Source organism: Cetorhinus maximus, chromosome 19 (genome assembly GCF_964194155.1).
Source record: "Cetorhinus maximus chromosome 19, sCetMax3.hap1.1, whole genome shotgun sequence".
Classification (NCBI taxonomy): Eukaryota; Metazoa; Chordata; class Chondrichthyes; order Lamniformes; family Cetorhinidae; genus Cetorhinus; species Cetorhinus maximus.
Genome location: NC_135897.1, coordinates 26,381,064 through 26,407,725, shown reverse-complemented (window position 1 = coordinate 26,407,725; position 26,662 = coordinate 26,381,064). Strand labels below are relative to the sequence as shown.

Here is a 26,662-nt window from a genome sequence, read left to right as displayed (position 1 = left end):
TCAAGCTGTTTTATATACTTAATTATACCCTGTCACCCACTTTAAACTCAAGTAGTTACTTTACATTAATAATAATCTTTGGGTGCTTATCTGCCTGCCTGCTTGTTGTACTGGCATTGCACAGCATCTGTACTGTATTACTGTGCCTGGCCAGCCCTACACAACTGCACTACAAACCACAGGGCATGAGGACAAAATATCATTAATCGCCAAGACATCAGTCACAAGGCTATGTATTTAGAAATAAATACAGCAACTTACAACGTCTACTTAAGACTGAGACAGCAGAGAAGAGAACCAGGATCACAGCAACCTTCAGGCGCATGTTGTTGAAGAAGTGAAGCATTCAACAGACTGTAACTTTGTCTATTCACTCAGTATGCTCAGTCAGCTGGAGTCCTTTATTGTGTCTACTGAGTTAGTCAGTCCTTTTATACTTGACGGTACATTGGGGGATTTCCTGTTCGAGGAGGGAAATAAAGTATGACACATCGAGGAGTGTGGAAAAAAGGCAAAGATAAAAAATACGTATTCTTGTAAGAAACGTTAAATCACACCCAGGCTCCATATGATATCAGACCAGGAAACATGTAACTATTGGCATGGTTCCAATTCCTTGGCTTTTACTTAAAGGGGCAAGATGGGTATTGAAATGCATTTGACAGTTCATTCCAATGGTGTTTCTATGCAGCCATTGTCAATGACTTTCACAACATCAGGCATGTTAGTCATGTCAAAGCATCTTCGTTAGAAAAATACATAAATTATTTTAAGAATATCGCCCTCATCCCCGAGCAAAACAGAATTACTTATTGCAAAGTTCTTACTGCTACAAGTAGCCAGATTTCCGGGCAACACAGGAAGTGAGCCTGTTACAAAAAATTCCTCACAAGGGTTTTAACCAGGCAAATTTAAGATTGTAGTATCTGCTCGATGGTGGTAAACAACCGTGTAACATTTTTGAAGCAAGTGTAGTTTGATTTTAAGTAGAATAGAAAAACTCAGCAATAAAAAGAAAGACAGACCTGCGTTTATAGCACCTTTCATAATCTCACAGCATTCCTGGTGGGCCTCCTGCTGGGGCAGTTTGATACAGCTGAGTGGCTTGCTAGGCCATTACACAAAACAAATTAAAAGTCAACCAAACCCTGGCAAAAGCGTTAATACCTTCAGAAAAAGGACAGGCAGGAAAAAATTAGAGAAAAGCAAGTCATTCAGAAAGAATTGAAGCAGGATATTCCCAATTGAGAGAAAGTCCCGATGCCGGATTAAATTCAGGTCAAGCAGCCACACAGGAGGATACAGCACATCCTCAGGCATTTTCCCATCTGCAGCCAATTAATGGCTGGGCTGCAGGGGGAGTCTGTCAATAAAAGGTAGGGGCCAACAGGAAGTTCCTGCATATCAAAGGAAGGCGCCATATTTAAAGGGCAATCAGCAGCCTTCATACAGACCTATTTTAATTCTTTCATGGAATGTGGGGGCCTCAGCATCTATCCCTAATTGCCATTGAACTAAATGGCTTGCTTGACCATTTCAGAGGGCAGTTAAGAGTCAAACACATTATTGTGGGCCTGGAGTCGCAAGTAGGCCAGGCTAGGTAAGGATGACAGATTTTCCTCCCTAAAGGGATATTAGTGAACCAGATGGGTTTTTACAACAATCGATGATAGTTGTCATGGTCACTAGTACTAAGGCTAGGGGCAGAATCATCCCAGATTTGCACAAAGTGCGGTAACGGGCAGGGAAAAAGGACGTTTCACCCGTCGGCCACAATGGCGGCTTTTTGCGTTGTATCGTCCCATTCCTGGCCTGTCCTGCCTCATTACGTGTCTCAGTCCAGGGCCTTCTTCCTGTGCTTCGTGCAACCTTCCCAGCACACTAATGGTGCACCTTCACTGTCACCGGACACATCAGTCATGACTGTATCACGATGGGCCTTATCATTGCTGCCAGAATGTCCTGGGCCGGCGGCACAGAGTTCCATCATTCTCTCTGTGTGCTCTCAGCACCTTTGAGGTGCGGCTGGCCCCCATCTCTTCAGCATCTGTGTCATGTGACAGTCTGGTCCTGAAGGGTTCAGCTCACAAAGGATGTCATGGAATTAGGAGAAGTTAAAGTTTCCCCACTGCATGATATGATGCTGTTCACAGAGCTCAAGTGAGCTGCCCTCAGCCAGACAGGAGTCAGACATTCACATAAGCTATGTGAGGATCTATGGACTGTCCCCACTGAATGTCGTCATCATCCTCCTGGAATGTAGGGACTATGGGCATCCACTGTGTCTCCATGACAGGAGCCTTATCATAGAGGGTATGTGCGCTGTTATCAGCCAGACAGGAGTCAAACATTCACAGATGTAATATAAGGATCTATGCTGTCTCCTCACTGCATATTGTCATCATCCTCCATTAATCTAGCGGCTATGAGTGTCTCTCAAGTGTGCCTGCCTCATCTGGGCCACGCGATGTCCTCATCGCCGTCATCCTCGCCTTCAAAGGCCTTCTCACCCTCATCCCCATCAACGTCCTCCTCATTGGAGGAGAAGTGCAGCACTTCCATCTCCTCCTCAGCCACTCCTCTCCCTGTTGCAGCGTCAGGTTGTAAAGGGCATAGCAGGCAACGACAATGCATGACACCCTCTGTGGACTGTACTGCAGGGCTCCACTGGACCGATCCAGGCGTTGAAACCTCATTTTCAGCATCCCAATGGTCTGCTCCATCGAAGTGTGAGTTGCAACATGCGTCTCCTTGTACCTTCTCTCTGCTGCTCTCTGAGGCTGCCACACGGGTGTCATCAGCCATGTCCGCTGTGGGTAGCCCTTGTCCCCGAGGGGCCAACCCTGCAGCCTCTGTGGACCCTGGAAGATGTCAGGGATCTGAGACCTGCTGAGAATGTAGGAGTCATGGACACTCCTTGGGATCCATGCGTAGACCTGTAGGATGCATTTGTGGTTGTTGCACACCAGCCAAACATTCAGCGAGTGGAAGCCCTTGTGGTTGACGTAGTTGACTGCTTGTTGCCATGGAGATCTAAGCACCACGTGAGTGCAGTCATTGGCACCCTGCACCTGGGGGAAGTATGAAATCTGGGCAAATCTCAGCACTCTTGCTTCCTGGTTTTCCTGATCCTGGGCGAATTGAACAAATTTGTGTGCCTTCGTGAAGATGGCGTCCGTAACCTCCTGGATGCATTTGTGGGTGGAGGCTTGCGAGATCCCACACAGGTTACCAGTGGAGCCCTGAAAGGAATGCCATGGTCACCTTCACAGCCACTGGCAGTGGATGCCCTCCATGTCCCCATGGCGCCAAATCCTGCAGTAGCTGGCAGATGTGACTGATCAGTTCCCTAGGCATACACAGTCTTTGGCGACACTGGTTCTCGGTCATCTGCAAAAATGAAAGGCAGCGTCTATAGACCCTGGGTCTATCTGTGGATCTACAGGACCATGCACAAGAGCCCCAGCTGCCCCTTCTTGCTAAGGGTGCTGCTTCTTCCTCTGCCCAGCCAGGTGCCTCTGTCACTCTCTTCTCCTTTGTCTCTGGTCTCAGTAAGCCATGAAACATATAGCTAGTTCACCAGGCTCCATGTTCCTGACGTACTCCTCCTGCAGGATGAAAGAGAGAGACACGTGGGTTAGCATCGGTCTCCTAGGGACTTCTCATGCTTACGTGTGCCGTATCCTCAGGATTCAAAGGGAATACCATCAAATAAACGCTAGTGTCCTTCTTGAAGACGGCTCCACAGGCATTCGACTATGATGCACTGGACATTGAAGCTGGATGGCCAAAAAGCATTTCCCCCAACAGGTCCTGTTTTCTCAACTCTCAAATGGCCAGCGTTCCAAATGAGGACATAGAAAACTCTTCAAAGACACTTTGAAGTGCAGCAGAATTGACATTAATGATTGCGAGGAGCTTTGTTCAAAATAATGACAGCATGCCCATCAAGCTGCAGTGTGCTTTGAGTCCAAACATCCTCAGAGGGTGATATGCCATCTGAGGAGGCAATTCACATCATACTAGCACATCCTCCACCAGTGCAGATGCTCTCTAGCTGATGTGCATTTACACAAGGTTAGAATTTGTGGCACCAACTGGTAAGCCAGGCACAGATGCACATGAGCAAGCAACAGGGGCAGTGATAGCTCCAGCCACTCCCCATCAGAGGATTGAGGACAGGTGCAGTGATGCTCAGCTTCATTCAGATGGCAAACCTCTGGAACCAACAACAAAGCGACAGGTGTTGGAGGAGTAGTGTGAGATGTGTGCACATCTGTCAGAGTTCCCAGATGCTGTTCACTCTCAGGTGAAATCAATGGTGTCGTCCATCCATGCCCTGAGTGGCGGCATGTCTCTGGCGTGTGAGTTCTTGGCTTCTTCCATTGGGAGAGTGGCGATCTTCTCATGAAGGACCACATGCAGCAGAGCACACTCTGGATGCAGGAAGTGTGCACTGACCTCCACAGTAAGGTTTCATTCGTGAGTTGTGTTGAGCGTTGGGCAGGCGAGATGGCCACTTGGCACTTGGATTTATTGCCAGGTGCTCAACAGTCCAGGTATGTAGGGAAAGGCAGGTGGGCCTTGAAAAGATTGATGAGCAATTGTCTGAAGCCTCTGGAGAATCTACTCAAGTCACTCCTTACATTGACAGTGGGTCCTCGGCCTCAACAACTGTGACATGAATGCTGCATGAAGCTCCGATGACAGAGGGTGCACCTGCATGGATGCTAGTCCCCTCTCGGGCTCAGGCACCCAGATGCCAACCACCATAGCCATCTCATGCACTGGAGCAGAAAAGGCAGCAGCCTACCTCCACTTCAACTGCTGGAACCTAGAATGCACAATATAAGAGTTCCTGAAAGCTTTTGCATAAATCATCTAGTAGTACATGCCTCACTGTTTTATGCTGAATGTCAACACTTTAGAAGCATGGGTCTTGTAAATAATTTTTTTAACGGTTTGTATGTTCATTTCTGCATCAGTGGACCATTGCTAGATAGTTAGCACTTGAGATAGGGGGCATGTAAAGCTGTGCACAGAATGAAGGCATTGGTGAATGTAGCCCTTGTAATGACGTATTCATGGGGTCAATGAGATGGTAAGCTTGGAAAGGCCACCAAGGCTACCTCAGGGAAAAAACTAAATCATCTCTAGTGGTGTTCAAAAGAGAAATGTGTGCCATATGAGCACATTGCATGTCTCCCTAGCACACAGGTCAATGCCTGTTGACATTGGACACTTGGATGCTTTTCCATTGGCTATCTGGTCTCAACCCTCCTCCAACTCTTCATGCTCAGCGGATGAGACAGCACACTCAAAGAGGTCATCTGTCTTCAATGCAACTACCTCTGTCAGGTTGTGCAGAGTGCAGCATCCCACCACGAAATGTGAGACCCTTGATTAGGGAGTATTGCAGGGCTCCTTCATATCTATCCAGGGATCTGAACTTCATTTCCAGAAGCCTGACGGCCTGTTCAGTCGTGGCCCTTGTAGTCACACAGCAGTCGTTGAAGGTGTTCTCTGCATCAGTGATGGGTACTGCAGAGTGGAAGGAGCCACATCTTTAGTGGATATCTCTTGTTACCCAGGATCCATCCCCAAAAGTGATCAGATGACCAGAAAAGCTGAAGCACCTGGGCCTGTCTCAGGATGTACGACACATGGCAGCTACCCAGGAACCATGCACACACCTGCAGGATACTTTCACAGTAGTCGCAGACTAATTGAACATTCAGCGAGTGGGCCCCCTTCCTGGTGATAAAGGCTCCTTGGCTGCTCTGTGGCAGCTTTGATGGCCACATGTGTGCAGCCAATTACCCCCTGCACTTGAAGCAATCCAGCAATGGCTCCCAAATCTATTCACCCTCCTGGCCTGACCTATGCAATATTTGATGTATTGCCAGGGCATCCGTCACCTGCCTAAAGCAGTGATGAGCCGCTGACTGGGAAATTCCACAGATCCCTCCAGATGTTCCCTGGAATTATCCAGAGGTATAAAATTGAGCACACGGCCACCTTCACTACCACAGGCTACGGATGACCAGCACATCCTGGTGGTCTCAGCTCTTCCTCTTCTTGTATTCACTACACTCTGCCTAGGCAGACAGTCTTCAGAGACATTGGTCCTCCAATATCTCCATGAAGCTAAGCCTCTGTCTGTAAGTCCTTTCAACTGGGTAGCAACTTCTACAAATAATGGCCTGCATTATTGGCCCTATGTGCTCCTGTCCCCCTGTCTGCATCTCTTCACACCCTCAAGGAGCTAATGCTCCTCAGGCTGTCACAGTCCATTTGGTTGAACCTGTCTCTTACTCCCACTTTCCGCCTCACTGGAGGAGTTAAAATCTGAGTGCACACTACCCGTCGAGCATTGGAGCCCTCAAGGCTCAGAGTCTCTCAACCCACTAGCACTGCCTGCACGGGCTGAAGTGGACCTGGGAGACACCCTTCCAAGAATTGCCCTCCAATATAAGCTTACATGGTGTAATTCTTGGCTCCAACTTTTCAATCCTTTGCTTAACTGGACCTCAACCTGCCTGTTTTACAGCTCTGCTCCGTGGACCAGTGCATCATAGTGAAAATTAAAAATCCACTTTAAAATCGCTGTCAATAATCTGCTTAACAACCTTTGCCCCACTGCTGTTCTCCACATCCCTGATCCTGCTGCCCAACTGCCCTTAGGAAATTTGCTCAGGTGGTGGGAAGAGGCTGGGTTTCTGCTCTGAAGCATTCTCCCACCATTTTAACTTTCCTCACCACCCTCCTCCCCCAAACCCCGGCCTCCAAGCCCGTCAACATGGAGCCGGTAAAATTCCGTCTTTGGACATTGAGTTCACTAAACCTAGCTTCAGGGACTGTTTTACAAAAATATATTTAAATGATATGGCAGATGCTGACAAGCTGGCAATCGTTGCCCATCTCTGCAGGCTGGTGCTTCTCCTTGAACTACTGCAGCCTGTGTCACTCTCACAATGGTACCAGGCTAAATGGCTATGAACTCAATACTATAGATGGGATCTTAACTTTTAAGTTTTCCTCTGCTGTCCTCTTGGTATCGGCTTACAATATAATGATACTCATTTTATGACCACTCAGCTTGACTTTCCATGTGACCTGCACATGAGTGCAACTAAATATAAGTTCCATTCTCTGCATTAGTCTATAAAAAGTATGAAGCTGAACTGCCTAAGTGTGTTGCAATGTTTGCCACTATTCTGTGTGAAACCCAGAAGTATTTATATTTGGTCCTAATTTGGGAAAATCCCACTGCAGCTGCCTGCTGACTAATGTGTGTAAAGAAACAGAATCTAATCTGACAACATTAATCCTATTAAAGGAACAGACTATGCGGGGTAGCACACGAGACGTCACTTTAAATATCTTTAGCCAACAATTGTTTGTATTTTTGCATTCGAAAAAAAATTAAAATCCACAATGTAATAGTTTTAATTTTGCTTCCAATTTCCACCCCTCCGTCATTTTCACATGGTCCATCACCGACACTTCCTTTCCCTTCCTTGACCTATCTTAATTTCTGGTGATAGACTGGCCACCAATATTCATTACAAGCTGACCAACTCCCACAGCTACCTCAACTACAGCTCCTCACACTCCGTAAGGACTCCATCCCATTCTCTCAGTTCCTTCGCCTCCGTCGCATCTGTTCTGATGATGCCACTTTCCAAAACAGTTCTTCTGACATATCTTCCTTCTTCCTTAACCGAGGTTTTCCACCCACGGTGGTTGACAGGGCCCTCAACCGTGTCCGGCCCATCTCCCGCGCATCCGCCCTTACACCTTCCTCTCCCTCCCAGAACCATGATAGGGTCCCCCTTGTCCTCACTTATCACCCCACCAGCCTCCGCGTTCAAAGGATCATCCTCCACCATTTCCGCCAACTCCAGCATGATGCCACCACCAAACATATCTTCCCTTCACCCCCCTGGCAGCATTCTGCAGCGATCATTCCCTCTGGGACACCCTGGTGCACTCCTCCATCACCCCCTACACCTCAACCCCCTCCCAAGGCACCTTCCCATGCAACCACAGAAGGTGCAACACCTGCCCCTTTACTTCCCCCCTCCTCACCGTCCAAGGGCCCAAACACTCCTTTCAAGAGAAGCAGCATTTCACTTGCACTTCCCACAATTTAGTCTGCTGCATTCGCTGCTCCCAATGCGGTCTCCTCTACATTGGAGAGACCAAACGCAGACTGGGTGACTGCTTTGTGGAACACCTTCAGTCTGTCAACGAGCATAACCCAGACCTCCCTGTCACTTACCATTTCAACACTCCACCCTGCTCTCATGCCCACTTGTCCATCCTTGGCCTGCTGCATTGTTCCAGTGAAGCGGAACGCAAACTAGAGGATCAGCACCTCATCTTCCAACTAGTCACTTTACAGCCTTCCAGACTTAACATTGAGTTCAACAAACTTCAGATCATGAACTCTCTCCTCCATCCCCACCCCCTTTCCGATCCCCCTTTTTGCAATAATTTATAATTTTTTAAATATATTTTTCTTTTCCCACCTATTTCCATTGTTTTTAAATTTATTTCTATCCATTGTTTTATCTCCATCTTTTAGCCTATTTCGATCCCTTCCCCCCACCCACCCCCACTAGGGCTATCTGTCACTTGCTCATCCTGCTTTCTACCCTTAATGTCACCATTAGCACATTCCTTAGCTAATATCACCACCGTCAACACCCCCTTGTCCTTTTGTCTATGACATCTTTGGCAATCTCTTTGCCTCCACCTATCACTAGCCCTCTGTCCCACTCTACCTGTCCCACCCCCCTCAACCAGCTTATATTTCACCTCATTTCTATATTTCCTTTGTTTTGATGAAGTCATACGGACTCAAAACGTTAACAGATGCTATCAGACCTGCTGAGTTTTTCCAGCTATTTTTGTTTTTATTTCAGATTTCCAGCACCTGCAGTATTTTGCTTTTGTATTATTGCAATAGCTTTACAAATGGCTTTGCTTTCAAGTATTCCTTATTAAGCTGCTTTTTAATGATTTATTATTTGAACTCTGCAAAATATCTTGTCAAAATTTATATCTAGGGTTGCTGACCTCTGGATTAAAGACAGAATTTCTTCATTCTCTCTGAATTTGCCGTGTTTAACTGTAGCATTTAGCTCTTGGTCTACCACTAACACCACCTCCCTTGTCTGTTGCTCATGTCAATGTAGAATTTTAGAGCCTCCAAAGTGTGGCCAACAACACCTATCTTAACAAGTTACTTATTAAAAATAATTTCAAAGAAATCTTTTAATAGATTTTTTGCAGCAATGTCTAACCCCTGAATCTTATTGAACACTAATATTTGAGAAAAGTGGTGTGGGCAGGGTTGGGGGGGATGGTGGTGATTCTGGTGGGGTGGGTGCTTGCCTACATTTCATTATGGAGGGAAAGCACTGGCTTGGAAATTCCCCAAACAAAAGTCTGAAGATTTTATTTTTTTAAACAGCGATTACTTCATCTCGTCTGACTTTACTTCCAGGAAAAGTTAAGCATTCAAGCACCAGCTTTCAGTTGTATTCTGGCCTCATCTCTGCTTCTAAGTTTTTAGCTACTATTTCTCTCCAGCAGTTGTGAGGTCAAGCGTGAGAGGACAATAGCAACAAGTTTAAGGAATTTCGAACATAGGGCTGGAGAAAAGTCTTTACACAGAGGTCAGAATTTTCCAGCTCCGTTGGCTTCGGGCGTCATGGAAGGGTGGGGGGGTGGGGGTGGGGGTGGGGGTGGGGATGGACAATATTTCAAGAAGGTCAAAAATCGGTTTCATGCCGTCGTGAAAGCAGATTGTAATCATCCGCTCCACCAGTCAATGGCAGGCCGTGTTTCCCGTCGCCACACATCGGGAATTTAATTTCAATACTTTAGCATCCCATTGCAAGCCCTGCTTACTGGAATCATCCCCGCAACGCTGGTTCACTCAGGCAGTGTTTCACAACTGTGCATAAGCAATGTGCACCTGGCAAGCTGCACTTTGCTTGGGAATTTGAGGCTTGTTTGCCTACCTTGCTTCGGGCAGCACTCGCAGTCATCAGCACCAGGCTTCGCAGGCAGCACCACATCACTTTTTGGGGGGCTCATGGGCAGATCTCTATCTATCAGACCAGCCATAAGGCGGGGGGTGGCTTTTCAATGGCTGCAGGGCTAAGGTTTGCTTGAGGAAGGGGGAGAAGTGGCCTCAGGCAAGGGAAGAGGCTGCAGGTTGAGGACTGTACTGGGGAAGGGGAGTGTCCCAGGGTGTGTGGAGGGATGGCTGTTGATCTGTGTAAATAGCCTCAAGATGGTGAGGGCTGAGGAGGTGGTCTCCAGAGGAAATGAGGCCAGATGGAGATCTGAGGGTATGTGTGTGAGATTGGGTGATGATGTCCCTTGAGTTGGCAATGGTAGAGATGCCAATGGATGTGTGTTGGCCTTGTGAGTGTGTGAGTTTAGAGTGGCTGGCTGACTTCTTGTGTGCAGCTTTGGCACTGACCACCTCTGCCACTGCTTCCCAAGCCGGAGTGGTGAGGCCAGTGGGCCTCCTGCAGCCAGAGTGGGGGTAGAGGACATCACAGCGGGCGCCCACGGTGTCCAGAAGACATCGGAGGATGGGTCACTGAATCGGCGGGCTGCACTCTTCTTGGCTTTTGGGGCCATGCCTTGACCAGTGCCCTCCTGGGCTGCAAGCATAGAGAAGTGTATGCCCAGCTGCGGTTTAAATATGCGTGAGGAAGCGGCAAGATAACGGCATGGCGGGCAAATTGGAGGCCAGCGAAGTAATGAGGTGGGAATGGGACAAGATGGCACCAAAGCCCGCCATTGCGGCCGGTGGGTAAAGTGACTGTTTTCCCGCCCGCTAGTGCACTTTGTGACAATCTGGGACGATTCCGCCCAGAGAGTTGTGATGAGGTGGAATTCACTTTCTTGGCAGAGGCAAAATCTATATCAATGTTCAAGGTTAGATTTGATGGATGAATGAAAAGGAAAAAAGTAAAAAGATTTGAGAAAAGGGTTTGTAAATGTGGTTAAGACTATTTGCAAATTGTAAATACCAAAAGAGGCTGTCAAATATCCTGTTTTCATGTGGTTCATGACTTGAATTTCTCATTAATTCTGAAACCTACTATGTTTCAGTTCCCTCATCACTACTCATCCACAATACATTGGCTCAAGTCTTCCCCTGTACTCTTGCTGGGATTTAACGCGGAGGTGGTGGTCCTGCCCAATGGCTGGAAAGTCGAGGGTGAGCCTGACTTCACTGGCCCTGGAAGCCATGACTGGATTTTACATTCATCAGGCAATTAGTTGTCTGAAGTCATGGCTTCCACCCCCTGAGACAGGATGTCCTCTTTCCAAGAGCTGCTGGCCAATCAGGTGGCTGGCAGCCCTTCAGTTCCAGCAGTGCTACCAGGAGCAATAGGACTGCAGCTAGTCCACATACAAGGTGCAGCAAGGGAGGTTAGAGAAATAGCTGAACGAGGTGGCCTCAATTGGACCAGATAGGCAGGTCCCTTTGAGGGGTGGCGGGGGGCCTCGATCAGGAAGCTGGAGGGATGACCAAGCCCTATCCACTGGGGTGGGAGGGGCCTCCTTGGGGCACAGAGACCCCCAAGACCACAGTCAGGCCATCAGGGTATACTTGGCAGCCTCGCCACGTGGCATGACTGTCACATACCCCACCACTGGTAAAGTACAAGGATGGCATGAAGAGGCCTTGAATTGGCCAAGTGGCTTAACTGGTACCCTGCTGATGTAACGTGGGTAGGTGTTGGGCATGGTGACTCGCCATTCCACCCAATATTACACCCCGGCTGCTGTGGTGGGGTGGTAAAATCCTGGCCTCTGTCTCTACTTTGCCTCGGCACACTTGTCCCTACTTTGCCCCAATGTTCTGGCTTTACACTGCCCCAGCACCCTGGACATAAACTTTGAATCAGTAGTGCTGCTGGAAGCAGCAGTGACCAATAGCTTCTGGTGTGGCTCGCATGATGCACCATCTTCAGAAGGGCAACCCTAAGGTTGTCTCCTGCATGCACCAGAGGGTCAGAAATCATCCTATCATGATGTTTGACGGTTCAACCATCTGATATGATACCCATTTTCCAAGTTTAGACCACACAGTTCCATTCCCTTAATCTGCATGTTACCTGCCAAAGATCAGACATTAATAGCTGCAAGGTGGGAACCGCACTGGCATTAATAATAGGCCAAGCAGCCAACTTGCAGATAAAGTGATTTTGAAGAATTTCTGTGAGTGAAATGTCTCTGGGAGTACTCTGGAGTTTTCTTGGAGATGGAAGTTTCTGGATTTTGCATGGAGTGTCGCTTCATCCTTACAGGGAACGAAGAGGGTTAGGTGACCTGTCCATACAAAGGCTGCAACAGGTATGGGGACTGCAATTGCAGTGCCTCTGGGTCTGCAAGATGACAGGGAGATGGCGGAGAGACCCCTAATCAACCATGTACCCTAGCTCCAGCTCTGCCCCAGTACTCTTGGAACAACTCTGCTCTCATTTTTTGGCACCGACTCTAACCCAATACTTTGGACAGAACTTTGGCACCGCTCTGTTACAGTGTTCTGGGGCCTACCACCACAGTATACATCCTTGCTCTTGTAATTAAGTCCCCAATGTGCTGACTGCTGCTGCACTCCAGTACTCTATTATCATTCTTCAGCATTCTAACCAATAATCCCACCAACACTCTCATCCCAGTTCTACCCAAGCACCCCAGCCCTACTGTTCTAGCTGTCATTCTCCTTCTCCGGCTTTAGTTTGCTTCAACATTCTAGCTCTCAAATCTACCAACACTTTAACTATTTATTTTAGAACTCAAAGTATTACTTTGCTACAGAACTCTAGATATTGATCTGCCTCAACACTTCTCTGCTCCGACACTTTTCCCTTCTTTAAGTCTTGCAAGTTCATTCAAATATGCTTCCACATCTTCTGAGTAGTCAAGACAGAATTCACTCTGTCAGATAAATGTTACCAGGTTGGCATTTGAATTTTAGATTTCTGCCCTTTGCCTTCAAAGTGCCTCTGCTCTTTTACAAAGGTTACCAGCACTTTGGTGGGATAGGGGGTGCGGGGGGCTCTTCATTTAATTGTATTTTCTTGCTTGTGGTTCAATGATTTCCTGCAGCACCCCCCACCCCCCACACCCAACCAAAATCCTGTGCACCATCTTTGTTATTATCTGACATGCAATCTTGTGAACCATTGAAAACTAATTATTGCAGATATATTGCAAAGGGCTGCTGGATTTTTGTTGCTGTGACAAAATGGCAAGCTCACAATGATAAGTGTTCCATCGGTTAATAATTTCTTCCGCCATACGTTAACTCCATAAAATAGACATTTCTTCTGTCATTTAAATAGTCAAAACCAGACTCTGTTTTTGTGTGTGAGATCTCATACAGTGCTAATTTGAAATTATTAACAGCAATTTCACAGGAAATAAAACTATCAGGCCACCTTTTGAATGTTCTCACACAGTGCGTTAGTCATGCTGACTGGTTTCTAACACATTCACCACACAAATGGAGTGTTAACTAAGTTACACCAGAGCTGTCAAGATAATGAGGCAGCATGTTTCTAAATATAATATTTGCATTTTTTATATATTATACCCAGGAGGGTGATAAAACTATATCTTGTGCTCTGGACACCAAATGGGTAGGAATGTTGATTGTCATTGGTCCCATACAAACATTCAAAACACTTGCACCAAGTTCCTCTCTATCTCTACTATCTTAATGCAGCGGTTACCCAATACATGCAAGGTAGGACAGAGAAAAAATTGGTATATGTTAAGCATATGTATGCGACATCATCAACCATAATCTTTACTCTCAGGTTTCACCATTAAACACTCTTAGGTCAGCTACTGTCAAGCTGTTCAATGCCAACTATGTTCTTCAACCAGCTAAAGGAGAATAAAAGCATATGTTTTCCATTTTCCACATTAATTTCTATCCTTATGTATCTGGGTTGAGATTATTTATTACCATTTAGAATTTGGTTGATGATGAGCAATTATAAATTGGTTTCCGCTGGGACCAAATCATCTTTCGAATGATTAGCAATGGAATAAGATACAGTAGGTGTTTGCTAGTTAAAATTTCACACAGAACACAAGTTAGCAGAGAGGGAATGTTCATCCTATCAGCCTGATTTGGAGTTTAATCCAAGTCTCAAATGCCAACCCAATAACTTTTTAGATGAGGAGAATAAAGGCAGCCAAATGTTATTCTGAAACCCCTGAATGTTTGTGCATGCCAGAATGTTTGCAAAGGTGGGAAAATGTATTTATTTATTTTATAAAAGCTTCAGGAAACTTCATCCTGCCCGTGGATGAGGTTTCCTGAAAAACGTGAAGGCCGCTTGGGCTCTTTGCCTGCCCTCCAACCTTAATGTTGGACAGGCAGCATTCTTAACAAGCTTAAGTACTTTTTTAATGGCCTTAATAGGCCGTTGATAGCTTGGTGGGTGCACAGCCGCCTCTGGCGCGCGCCCGGCGAATGAAATATCAAGATGACGCACGATGAGGTTGAGATGCACACCTGACATCATCACGTGTCATTTTATGCGTTGGCGTGTGGGGCCCGCCACTGCATGCCGACGGCAATATTCTGCCCCAGGAGCAGGAGTAGGCCATTCAGCCCTTTGAGCCTGCTCCACCATTCAATATGATCATGGCCGATCTTCTATCTCAACATCATATTCCGGCTTTCTATCCATACCCCTTGATGCTCCTAATATCCAAAAAATTATCAATTTCTTCCTTGGATATACTCAGTAACCCAGCCTCCACATCCTTCTATGTTGGAGAATTCCATAGGTTGACCACCCTCTGAGTGAAGGAATCTTTCCTCATCTCAGTCCTAAATGGCCTGCCCCATACCCTGAGACTGTGGCCCCTAGTCCTAGACTCCCCAACCAGGGGAAACATCCTCCCTGCATCCTCCCTCTCATTGTTCTAAACTCTAATGAATACAGGCCCAGTCGAACCAATCTCTCCTCATATGACAGTTCTGCCATCCCGGGAATCTGCCTATTGTCCAGTTTAAAGGGACAGGAGTAAAATCCTTTTGGATTTTTAAAAATTATTTTCATTTAACATTTATAGTGTATTTTTAATTTTCAGCCACAACTCAATGAACTTTGCCTGGATCAGACTATGAAGGGAAGGTTTAAGCAATGAAAAGCAGCAGAATATTGTTGGCAATATGACCGAGTAACTCTTTGCAAGGGTTCAGCAGAAGAGAAAGATCCTTAAATAGAATATGGAAACTGTCTCATTCACATCAGGATGGGAGAAGCATTGTGTGATACTGGAAGCAACACCAATTGGCCTTTAGCAAGTACTGTTGGGGAGAATGTTGTGATATTGTATGCATGCCAATGCAGACAAGGACATGTACCTTTAAGAAGCTGCATCGTGACATCACTATGACATCTCCGTATGTAAGACTGGAGGATAAAAGGTACAGCCTTCATGTTAGATGTTCACTATTGCCTGTGATCTCTACTGCAGATGTTCACTACTGTCTGTGACACTGTATGAGAAAGACTTTATGTATACCTTATGAGTTAGGCATATAGTCAAGGAATCGGCCTATGTTAGGACCCAGTTAGATAAAGGCTTGTGCAAAGCTGTATACAGTTGTTGCTAGTAATAAATAAACTCCATGTAATTGTGTTTGACCAGAACCTTCATCAGTCTCAATATCTTGCTTAGCATAGCTAGCGTAGAGACAGATCCCTTGACGTCTATATCAAGACCCTCAACATATATGGTGGCAGCAGACCATAAGAGACCACGACAGAGCAGAGCCTATTATTTCTCTCTGTATTCGATGTGTTCTCTCCCTGTCTGTTCCCAGGCTTTCTTACAGCTTTCTCTCACTCTTTGTACCTTCTACCTCCTTATATGTATCTGTGGCTCTCTGTCTCTTTCTCTCTCCCTATGTGTACCTGTGAGACTTTATCTCTTTAAGTGCATTCCTTTTAGTTCCATTTTGTTTACAATTCATTCCCGGGACGTAGGTGCTATTGGCATTTATTGCCCATCCCTAGTTGCTCTGAGACTATGATGATGGGCTTTCTTCTTGAACTGTTGCAGTCTGTTTGACGGAGGTGCTCCCATTCTTGATGTTCTCTGTGATCAGTTTAGTGCAGCTCAGTGATTTGCTAGGCCACTACAGAGTGCAGAGAGCTGCCTCAGGGAGCAGACAAATTTAAGATCAATAAAAACAGATTGTAAAATCGGGAAAAAAATGTCCACGCATCAGACACCTCAACATACGGATGGTGACAATTTTTTCAAACCATTTTATTTTTAAAAAATTAATCACGGAAACCTCATCCCGCCCTTGGATGAGGTTTCCTCAAAAAGGCAAAGGCCGCCTGGCCGATTCACTCACCCGCCAACCGTAACATTGGATGGGCAATGAAAAATCACCATCAGTTGCTACTTTAATGGCCTTATAGGCCCCTTAATTGTCAGCAGGCGTGCTGCCGACTCTCCAGCGCACCCGCCAACCGAAACATCGTGCGAGTGCGCAATGACGTCGGGATGCTCGCTTGACATCATCGCAGGCTATTTCACGCTCAAGTGTGTCGGGCACACGCCCACACGCCGAGCGGAAAATTCTATCCCATGTGTTAGTCTTACTCAGGGGAAGGACAGCAGGTTTCTGTCCCTAAAGGAAAATAGTGAACTATTTGTGCTTTTAGCAATAATCCAGCAGCTTCATGGTCACTTTTAATTTTATTTCCAGATTTACAAAAACATAAATTTGAATTCTCAAACTGCTGTGCTAGGATTTAACTTCATATTCCTGTCATTTACTAGTCCAATAACATAGTCACAAAATACCACACCCCCTATTTCTGTGTATTCCTTTATGCACTTATCTCCACCCTTATCTATCCCACTTAGGATCTATGGTATTTTTGCTCTTTGTTCCCTTCCCCATCCCATCTGTTGCAACTCACAAAGTGCCTATGCTTATTTATGTTTTTTTCCCCTTTATTTAACTGTGGCTGTCTTTCTCTGTAGTAATGCCTCTCTTTCTCTCCGGTAGTGCCTCTTTTTCTCGCCATGTGGTTGTGAATGCTTCTCTTCTTCTCTTTACCTGTAGTTGTCTCTCATTCTTTGGCTGGAATCGTATGAGGCGAAGAAGGAGGCGGGCAGCTGAAAATTTGCTGGGTTGGTGTTGGGACCGATACCTAATGTCTGCCCGCCTCCACCGGAAGTAAGCTCTGGGCAGGAATGGTAAACCTTCCCACCCCGCCTTCACTTGAGACCCTAAATGACCAATTAACGACCACTTAAGTGCCTCTTCCCACCTCCACTGCAATCCTCCCAGCTTCAGGCCGGCTTGCCAACATGCAGCCTGCACGACTGGTAAAACTCTGCGGGCTGCTTGTCAGCTGGAGGAGGGGTGTCTCTCGACCTGCACTTATGCATGATTGAGAGCATGGACACGGGGCAGGGGTGTAGCCGCTAACAGCCACCCCTTGCCCTTGCTGCTGACCCCCATGATCCCCACCCTGTGAGACACCACCATCCACCCCCACCCCACAGCACTTACCTTGTTTCTGGATCGCTCTGTCATCCTGGGACTCTGGTGGATGTTGTTTGGGCTGCAGCCACAGCCTCCTCCATGGCACTGCCAAGTGCAAGAGCTGTCGGCCTCTGATTGGCCAACAGCTCTTGATAGGAGTTATGTCGTATTCCAGGGTCCTCAGTTTGAAGGAAGGCCCACTGCTGTCCACTTAACTGCCTGATGGGCAGAAGGCCAGGCCTTCCTGCTAAGAATCAGCATGGGTATTTTTCAGGTAGTGCATGGGACACCCGTCGAGAACGGAAGATTCCACCCTATGTGTCTGTGGTTGTCCCTGTTTATCTATCTCTCAGTTATCTTTCTTCTCATGTGTCATTTATTGAAAAGTTTGAATGCGTTTGTAACTAGACCTCTAAGGAAGCAATAATTTTCTTTCAGAAGAAAATGCAGAATGCATGCACAGCAACGGATGGGATTAACAGAAAAGTCCCTTATATTGTTAATTGCAATTAGCAATTTTTTTGAAAGCAAAATGTTTGGTGTTAGGTCAAAATGCACTTTTAAAATGGATGGCATTTTAACTTAGAGCAGCAAACCTAAAAAAAACAAGTCTGCAATTTACCATAATGCGTGAATAACAGTTTCTTCACTTCTTCAGCCCCAAACAAATGAAAATGCGACAATGTTGATGAAGAAATGGTGCATTGAGTGATTACAGTTTGGATAAAAGCAGAAAGTCAGGGGGTTAAGCACCAGTCCAGAATTTGAGTAAATAATCTACAGCACTGAGGGAGCGCAACATTGTTGGAGATGCAAAGTTTGGGATGAGATGTTAAGCTGAGGCCCCAACTGTTTGCTCAAATGGACATTAAAGATCCCTTGGCATTATTTGGAACAAAGCAGGAAATTATCCAGGTGTTCTTGTCTATCGTTTATCCCTCACCCAACAACATTAAAAATAGATTAACGAACCATTGCTCTTGTTTGGCATTAAGGGGCTATTACCGTCTGCACATCAATTGCGTGCTTGCCTAAGCAACAATGCTGGCTGCATTTCAATTGCAATTCAATGGCTACAAAGCATTGGGATGTCTTGAAGATGTGAAAAGAGCTAAATAAATGCAAGTTTTTTTTTCCCTAGAGAGATAATATTAGCACTTTGAAGAAACCTTTCTTCACTTTACCTAACACCAGAAATTGAGTTATGCATCCTTTTGTTTCTTTATGTTGTTTGAATGTTTGGTTAATTGTATACTGACATGAAAGATGACTTCCTGATTGTGTGATAACAGCAGTAATAGCAGCATAATCAACACCAGCACAAAACTACAAGGGTGACAGGCTTCGAGTTCTTCCACGTAAATGGGGACCTTTGAAACACATCTTTTTATATCCTCCCCTCAACATTTGGAGCTGATCAAGAAACCAGTCTTCCTTTGTAAAATAGTGGGAAAGAATAAATGTAACCGGGATCAAGAGAGCTTACGTTCAGTATCATGTACAACTCAGTGCAGAGTAAATAATAGGCAGGAGGAGCAGCAGCAGAGGAGTATCTATTACACTTAGCAAAATTTTACTGCTCTGGACTAAGCTTAAATTGCTTTTCTTTGGAAGTGTGTTTGTAACCAGCACAGATGTTTGGGCCTGAGGCCCACTCGTCACCAAAGTTACCAACTCTCACTGGACATATTTGTGAAAGTTTCATCACGTGACCTTTCAACTCCACCTGCCCCTCCCTGCCATTGGTCCCAACATGTTTTCCCTCAGGATACGCTACCTTCCCACACCAACTGGGGAACAAACAGACTCCTTGCTACCCAGTTGGATGAACTCTTAGTCAAACAGCTTTCTTTTCCCCTCCATGTTCATTATTTTCATAACTAATAGAAAAATGATGTTCAAAGAAAACAAAACAAAAAGGCACACTTTGTTTTTAATTCCCTTGAAGTTTTTCCCCATAGATTGCTTGCAGCAGTGCCTTGGAACCCAATCTTGTGAAGATGGATTTTTAAAAAATATTTTTGGGAATATGGTGGTATTTTGTAAAGAAGGCTGTGTGTGTGTGTGTGTGTGTGTGTGTGTTTGTGCCTAATTAAATTAGGGGGAGGTTAGTAATGACAGCTTGGCTGTGGGAGCAGAGAGATGAAAGGTAAAGCAGCTAGATGCATGCATTTATAATGAGAGGCTATGGTGTAAATATGTTGGGTTTGGAATTTGCATTATAAGGTAAAAGGAAACTTGACTTTTCAGCTGTTAATTTTCAAAGGGAGTTTAGAAGCAACACGGGGCTTTTACAACTTACAAAGGTTTCATAGCTAAACAGGGAATGCTATTAAATTTTATTTGGCCTGAAAGTGGAGGCAATAGGAAAACATGAAAGATTTTTTATATTTTGCAAAAATGTAAAGAGTTCAAAGAGGTGCTTAGAACAATGGGGTCTAAGATCAATGGGGAGAAGGATATTTAAGGAAAGATGTTTGGTTGAGTTGAGTGTTGGCTGTGTGGGGGAGATGTCCTGAGACCAGCCCTGTGCTGAGAAAAGTTGTGAATTTGAAGCAGCCATCCAGTTTCAAACCAGAAAAGCCTTTGTTTTCAGAAAGCCACCTGTTTCTGAACTTCCTTCAGATTTCCACAGCTGGGTGAAGAGAGTGAGAAGTTGTGTGGTATATCTTTTACTAAAGTGACAGCAGTTTTTGCCTTGGGTAATATTACTGGATTTCTATGGTTAAAAATCTAGAAGGAAGCTGTTGCTAAGTAGTTTACTTGTGTGTTTTGACCAAGTGTGCTTTTTGGGGGAGTGTTTTGTAAGGCTGTTTTAACTGTATAATTTTAATCTTCTGTGCTTAAGTTTTTTTTAATAAATGGTTTAATTTTAAAATCCTAAAAGTGTTACTGGGATTCTATGCTTCTGGGATCAGGAGTTTCCCCCTCATTTTCAAAATACAAAAAAAAAGTTATGATCAGTGAGACAAGTTTCCCTCTGGGATTTGGCTTTCTCAGTGAAGAACATCAGCTGCAGTCATAGCAATCTTCAATTCCGGGAGGCTCCAGGGGCAGTCTAGGAACATTGAAAGCCCTACTCAGCACCCATGTAGAACCTAAGGGCAGAATTCCCCCAACCTAGGAGTGGCATGAGTGGAGGCATAGAGTCCAGGAAAATAGCAAGAGGCTGGAATGGGACAGCTCCCTTACTCATTCCCGCCACCAGCAATGAAGAGGGACCCGGATCATTTGCACATGAAACAGAGGTGGGCAGCCAATTACCATATTTTATGCCCCAATTAGGGGTGGTTTAGAAGGTCCACTGGCATTCACCCAACAGTACAGCAGCCTTATCACCATGTTGGGAATCCACCAGCTCCTGGAAGCTGCCTTGCTGCGCCAGTCCAGGGGTCCATCAGAGCAGGAGGATCTGTGATGCAAAGAGAGGACTGCATGTAGGAATGTTAGCCTTCGCAGTCCCAATGAGCTATCATAAGGGGCTCTGATCAGATGGGCTTGCCTGCTTTTCCCCTCTGAATTTTGAGCTTACTTCTTCAAGGGTACCTCCATGTTGAAGTGCCCCCTTACTCCTAACCAGCCCCAGCAGTGCTTAACTCTCCCAATGGGGCTGCCAAGGATTCAGAGCTGCTGGCCTTGTGATTAGGCCAGCAGAATCGGGAGCACAGCCACCATCCTTAATTGGATGGTGAGCGCAGACGTGGCCAATTTGAAGAACGCCTCCAGGAATACCCCAGTGTCAACCCACTGCCAGCAAGTGTGGCCTTGGGACCCCCATTTGGTCCCTTCATTGGGGTCCCAAAGCCGTAGGAAAATCCTGCCCTTTGTGTCAGCCAGGGAGCAGGACAAAATACTGACAGGAGGTTCCAAAACATTGTGCCACACAGAGATGTTTTCCTCTCGCCCCATGAGACTTCCGCAGTTCAGTGCCATTTTCATCATCAAGGAGGTGCCTATTCTTAAAATGCCTACGTTTGCATTTGCTGTACACAAATTTCTATCAAAGGTGTGAATTTGAGACAGGATGCTGGCCCCTGGAAAATGAACACTATGATGTGTAAAGGCGTCAAACAAACCAACACTCATATGGAAAGTTTATTGTTACCCGTCACCCCTCGCCACTTTGTGCGCTGGTCAACATCATTTCTGTAACACCAAACCAATGACTCACTTATGTGATAATTGAAAAACTCTAGGCAGACGCACCCCGTTGATGGCCCAGTCAGCAAAGTAATTGTTCGTAGGACACTGGTGCACTTGTATCCCATACTAACCTTTGCTGCAGTACCGGCATATCAGAGAAATAATGGGGTAGAGTTTCTTTGAGGTGGCTGTGGTTTTTCCCAGTGCAATTCACCTGAAATTGACCAAGCCAGTGTAAAAGATTGAGGAATTTCAATTGCAAATTACATTCAGTGCAAATTGAGTTTCTGCAATCTTTAGCGCCACTTTAAAACATATTGCTCCAGAAAAACCAGGCTCATCCGCAAAGCTGGTCGCTCCCCCAAATGAAATTAATCACCAAGGTGAGTTTCTGATAATTGCAACTGTTTGCATCCCTTCAAGGAGACCTCTTAAAGTTAAGCTTTACAGGGTACTAATAGACATATTATCAAAGATTTTAATCATTATTACTTGAATGCCTCAGTTGAACCTGCTTGCACCATGCTTTCAGGCCACAGCCGAAAAAAATCCACTCCCTCAACATCCGGCTGGTGTGTGACCTACACAGCAAACTGTGTAGTCAATGCCTGGTCTCCTGGCAGCAGTCATGATGCCTTCCTTCTGTGGCTTTCCATTAAACCATCACAGCAAACCAGAGAGTGTCTGCTGGGTGACAAGGATTATCCTTTGACCACATGCCTCATGATTCCGGTATGAAAGCTACACACACGTGACCAGCATGTGTATGACAAAAGCCATGCTGCCACACAAAATGTGATAAGAGTAGACCATTGGCACACTGGAATTATGATTCCACTGCTTGAACCTGTCAGGAAGAGCCCTGCAGTACTTGGCAGAGCTGGTGTCAAGATTTGTGTGACCTGCTGCATGCTGCACAAACTCGTCATCATGAGGGGCAGCCCTTGCTAGCTGCTATATAGTAAGAAGCTGAGGAGCAGGAGAACGAGGAGGAGAAAGAGGAGGAAGAGAAAGAGGAAGAAGAGGAAGAGGAGAAAGAGAGGAGGGGGAAGGGAGGAGACAACCAAAACACCCTCTTTCTGACCTGGCTGTCTGTGATCAGCTCATCCGACTGCGATATCATTGAATGCAAATTCGAATTCCCTATTCAGCAGCGTTCCCAAAACCTACCTTCCCTCTGTTACTGACCATCAGAGTTTCCTCTTTACCACAATTCCGAAATAAAAGCGACTACAAAATAAACATTCCAATCAAACTGTACCACATCGCATACCAATGTCGATTATCACCATTGTACATTGCTTTAGTGTCTTTCTCCAACTGCCTTTTTCGGTCTTTCTGCTCCTACACAGTCCAACCCAGTGGCTGCAGCACGTTTAGTGAAATGCTGCTAACTTTCAGTGGCAGGGACTGCAGATGGCCTTGCTAGGCTTTCTCAAACTGTTTTGTCCCTAAGAGGCCGGACTTCATACTGCATCATTTTGACAGGAGTCAAATATCAGCATAACCAGTACCAGTCTGGGCTGGCTGACAGGCGGCAGCAAGGGCACTAGCAAAATGCCAGTGGTAAATGGACAAATGCTGTCATCCTGAGAAGAGACAGGTTTGTGCTCTATGGACCCACTGACTCCCCCAGGGCAGTGCTTCAGCAATCCTAGTAATCTGCTGCAGCACAGATTACAAACTGCTGTGATACCCTGCAGATCCTTTTGAACACTGGTGTCGGTAGCCATGATGGCACCAACTGAACTTGCCATGGCAGCAAGCTCAACTTGTATGTGAGCAATCTCATCATGCATGACTTTAACCTTACTATCCACTGCAGCATCCATGCATAGGGTGGCTTCGGCTTGTGCTGCAATGGAACGGAGATATCAGCCATCACACACTGCAACATGTTTGGATTCACAAGTGGACATCACTTCCGTGCTGGAAAGGATGTGCTTCAAGGATTGTGCAATGAATAAAATCAGAGAAAGTGGACTCAGGAGGCACATGGCACAATGGATTGCTAACTGACTTCAAGACAGAAAGCAGACAGTGAGAGTAACAGATAGGCATTCAGGGTGACAGAAGGTGAGTGGTGGTGTTCCAGAAGGATCAGTGCTGAGGCCGCTGTTATGTTAACAATGGACTTTGGAATCAAAAGCACAATTCCTAAATTTCTGATGATGCCAAATTGGCTCAATACCGAGGAGGAGTGCAGCAAGTTATAGGACGACATTAGTAAAATTGCAGAATGGGCAAATAACTGGCAAGTGAAGTTCAACATAAATAAATATGAGGTAGTACATTTTGGTAGGAAGAATGGGGAGGTCACTTATTAATTGGGAGGCACAACCTAGGTGGATGGAGGAACAAAGAGATCTGGGAGTACAAATACACCAATCTCTTAAAGTCACCCAGAGCCCATTAAAAAAGCAACGGTGCAATTGTAAAGGAACAGAATTGGAAAGTAAGGAAGCTATGTTAAACCTGTATCGAACCTTGGTTAGACCACACTTAGAGTATTGTGTACAGTTCTGGTTGCCATATTATAAAAAGGTTATAGAGGCACTGGAGAGGGTGCAGAGAAGATTTACAAAGATTATATCAGAAATGCGTGAACATATATATCAGGAAAGAATGAATGAGCTGGGTTCCTTTTCTCTTAAAAAAAGAAAGCTGAGGGGTGACCTAATAGAGATCTTTAATAGCTTGGATACAGAGAGAATATTTCCACTTATGGGGAAGAGCATAAGTAGAGTCCATCAATATAAGATAGTCACCAAGAAATCCAATAGGCAATTCAGAAGAAACTTCTTTACACATAGAGTGGCAAGAATGTGGAACGCATTGAAGATTGGTTAAAGTGAATGGTGTAGATGTATTTAAAGGGAGGCTAAGCAAGCAGGTCTTATGGTACAGCATATCCCTGCCTCTGAGCCAGAAGCTGCGGGTTCGACTGCCACCCAGGACTTGATAACCTAGGGAGGTGCGTTCATAACATGGCCAAACAGGTTGAGTATCAACCTGCAAATCCTTCCAACGCACGCCAATGACAGGCGGTAAGGGCAGGAGAAATTGAGAAATCTGGTATAAAGGTTATTTTCACTTCTTATACTACTTTACTATTGATCAAAATTGTGTCCTGCTTTTATGTCATAGTGTGAGCCAACATACCCTAATTTTTATTCAGTACATGGGTGATTTGTTTAAATACATAGCCCCTTTAGTTTTTTGTGTGGCCATGCACCCATGGTAACTTAAAGGGAACATTGCTGTGAATTAATTTCAGGACCAAAGTCAGATACACAATGTTGTAGCTTCAATTATAACATTTTGGACCTCAAAGTGAATGTGTTTCCCATCCAGTGTCTAATTGTCATACTTTAAGACAAAAAGAGTTGAATTCTTACAAGACATTGCATCCAATGAAACAGTTATGCCTTCAACCTCTGTTGGATTCTGTTGACAATTAATCATATCAATGCAATTACTAAGAAAAAACATCCAGCCTCAAGTGAAGCAGCAATCTTAACAGAAAACTTTCCTTAGCAACAACTTTGTGTGTTGGTCAATGGTGCCAATGACTACCTTTGCATCCCACAAAACTATGGCTGTAGGCAGGCTCACAAACTTTGCAAAGCAGGGAGACCAGCCTGAGAGGTTGGAAGCATATCTGGTGTCCTTGTTTGGACCACAGATTTTATTTATGCTGATCAAGGAGATGGGAAGTGGCAAATGTGGTGATGTCTGCGTGATTGGTGTCTGCACATGGGCCCAAAGGAAGCAGGAACAATTGTTCACTATGCCGTGTACCAAACTGGAGCTGCTGCTGTGAAAATTCTTCATCGAGTTGATCTAGTAAATATATTATTGCTAACATGAGTGATATGTTATTTTATTAGAAATATCAAATATCACACCTCTGGCATGTATTGTAAGGGTTCCAGAGCTGAAATAGCCTCTCATCATGTTTTCTGCATCCACTCATGGATCCAAGAATACTTGGCCACCATGGACAGGCAAATGGAATCCAATATTAGGATTTACACTGGTGTAGATCCTTTTGGTCTGATCATGAATGTTATTATTGAGCTGACAATCCTGATAATGGGCTGTATGTGAAGAATATGGGGAGACTCTAGAGTACCTTTATCTATGTCTCTCACTCCTTGGAGGGAGCAAGCCTGAGGCCAGCACCTATCCAACCTTCAATTATCTAAACTGGACAAACAAAGGGAAGCAAAAAATAGGAGTAATATGCTTCATCCCAAATTACATGGTATTTTAATGTACCATTGTACAGCTGAGGAGCAGACATTTTCTTTATTAGAATTGGTACATTTAAAAAAATCTTTCACAGGATGTGGGCATCACTGGTTAGGCCAACATTTTCATTGCCCATCACTAATTGCTCTTGGTGGTGGTGAACTGCCTACTTGGAGGAAGGGAAACGCTGAAGAAAAACAAGAAGTTATATATGGCTAATAGAAGAGATAAATAATAGGAAACCTCATTGTAATAAACCCCATTCAGACAGAATTTACAGTCTAATTAAGAGAGATCTTCAAACTTCTAAATGGAAGATCTAAAAAGCAGGCCCAGAATTGACCATCTTTTCCGGATATCTTGAAGCTCTTCCAAATGTTTAAATACTGACTATTTCTATTTTTAGACAAAATGGAATTCTTTGCTATTCTAAAGGGCATTTAAGAAGGGCACGAGAGTCAAACTAGGAAATTATAGGCCTATTAGTCTGTTGTAAAAAAGTTACTAGAATCTGTTATTAAGGGCAGGATAACTGAACACTTGGGCAAATATGGACTAATCAGACAGACCCCAGCATGGATTTGTACAGAGTAATTCAAGTCTAACAAACCTAGTTGAATTAGTTGAGGAGGTAGATAAGGGTAAGTTTTATTCATTCATGTTCGTTCTGCCCAAAGGCAGGTC

At 45.1% G+C, this 26,662-nt stretch overlaps 1 long non-coding RNA gene across 1 annotated transcript in view; it reads right to left on the bottom strand.

Annotated features, from left to right (window-relative positions):
• Positions 1-351: 351 nt before the first annotated feature.
• Positions 352-26,662, bottom strand: part of LOC144693694 (uncharacterized) — a 41,500-nt gene continuing 15,189 nt past the window's right edge. Inside the window, exons 2-3 of the long non-coding RNA XR_013579587.1 lie at positions 21,856-21,938; positions 352-460 (exon numbers count right to left, since the gene is read on the bottom strand). This is a non-coding gene — a long non-coding RNA (uncharacterized LOC144693694). The remainder of the gene's footprint in view (positions 461-21,855; positions 21,939-26,662) is intronic.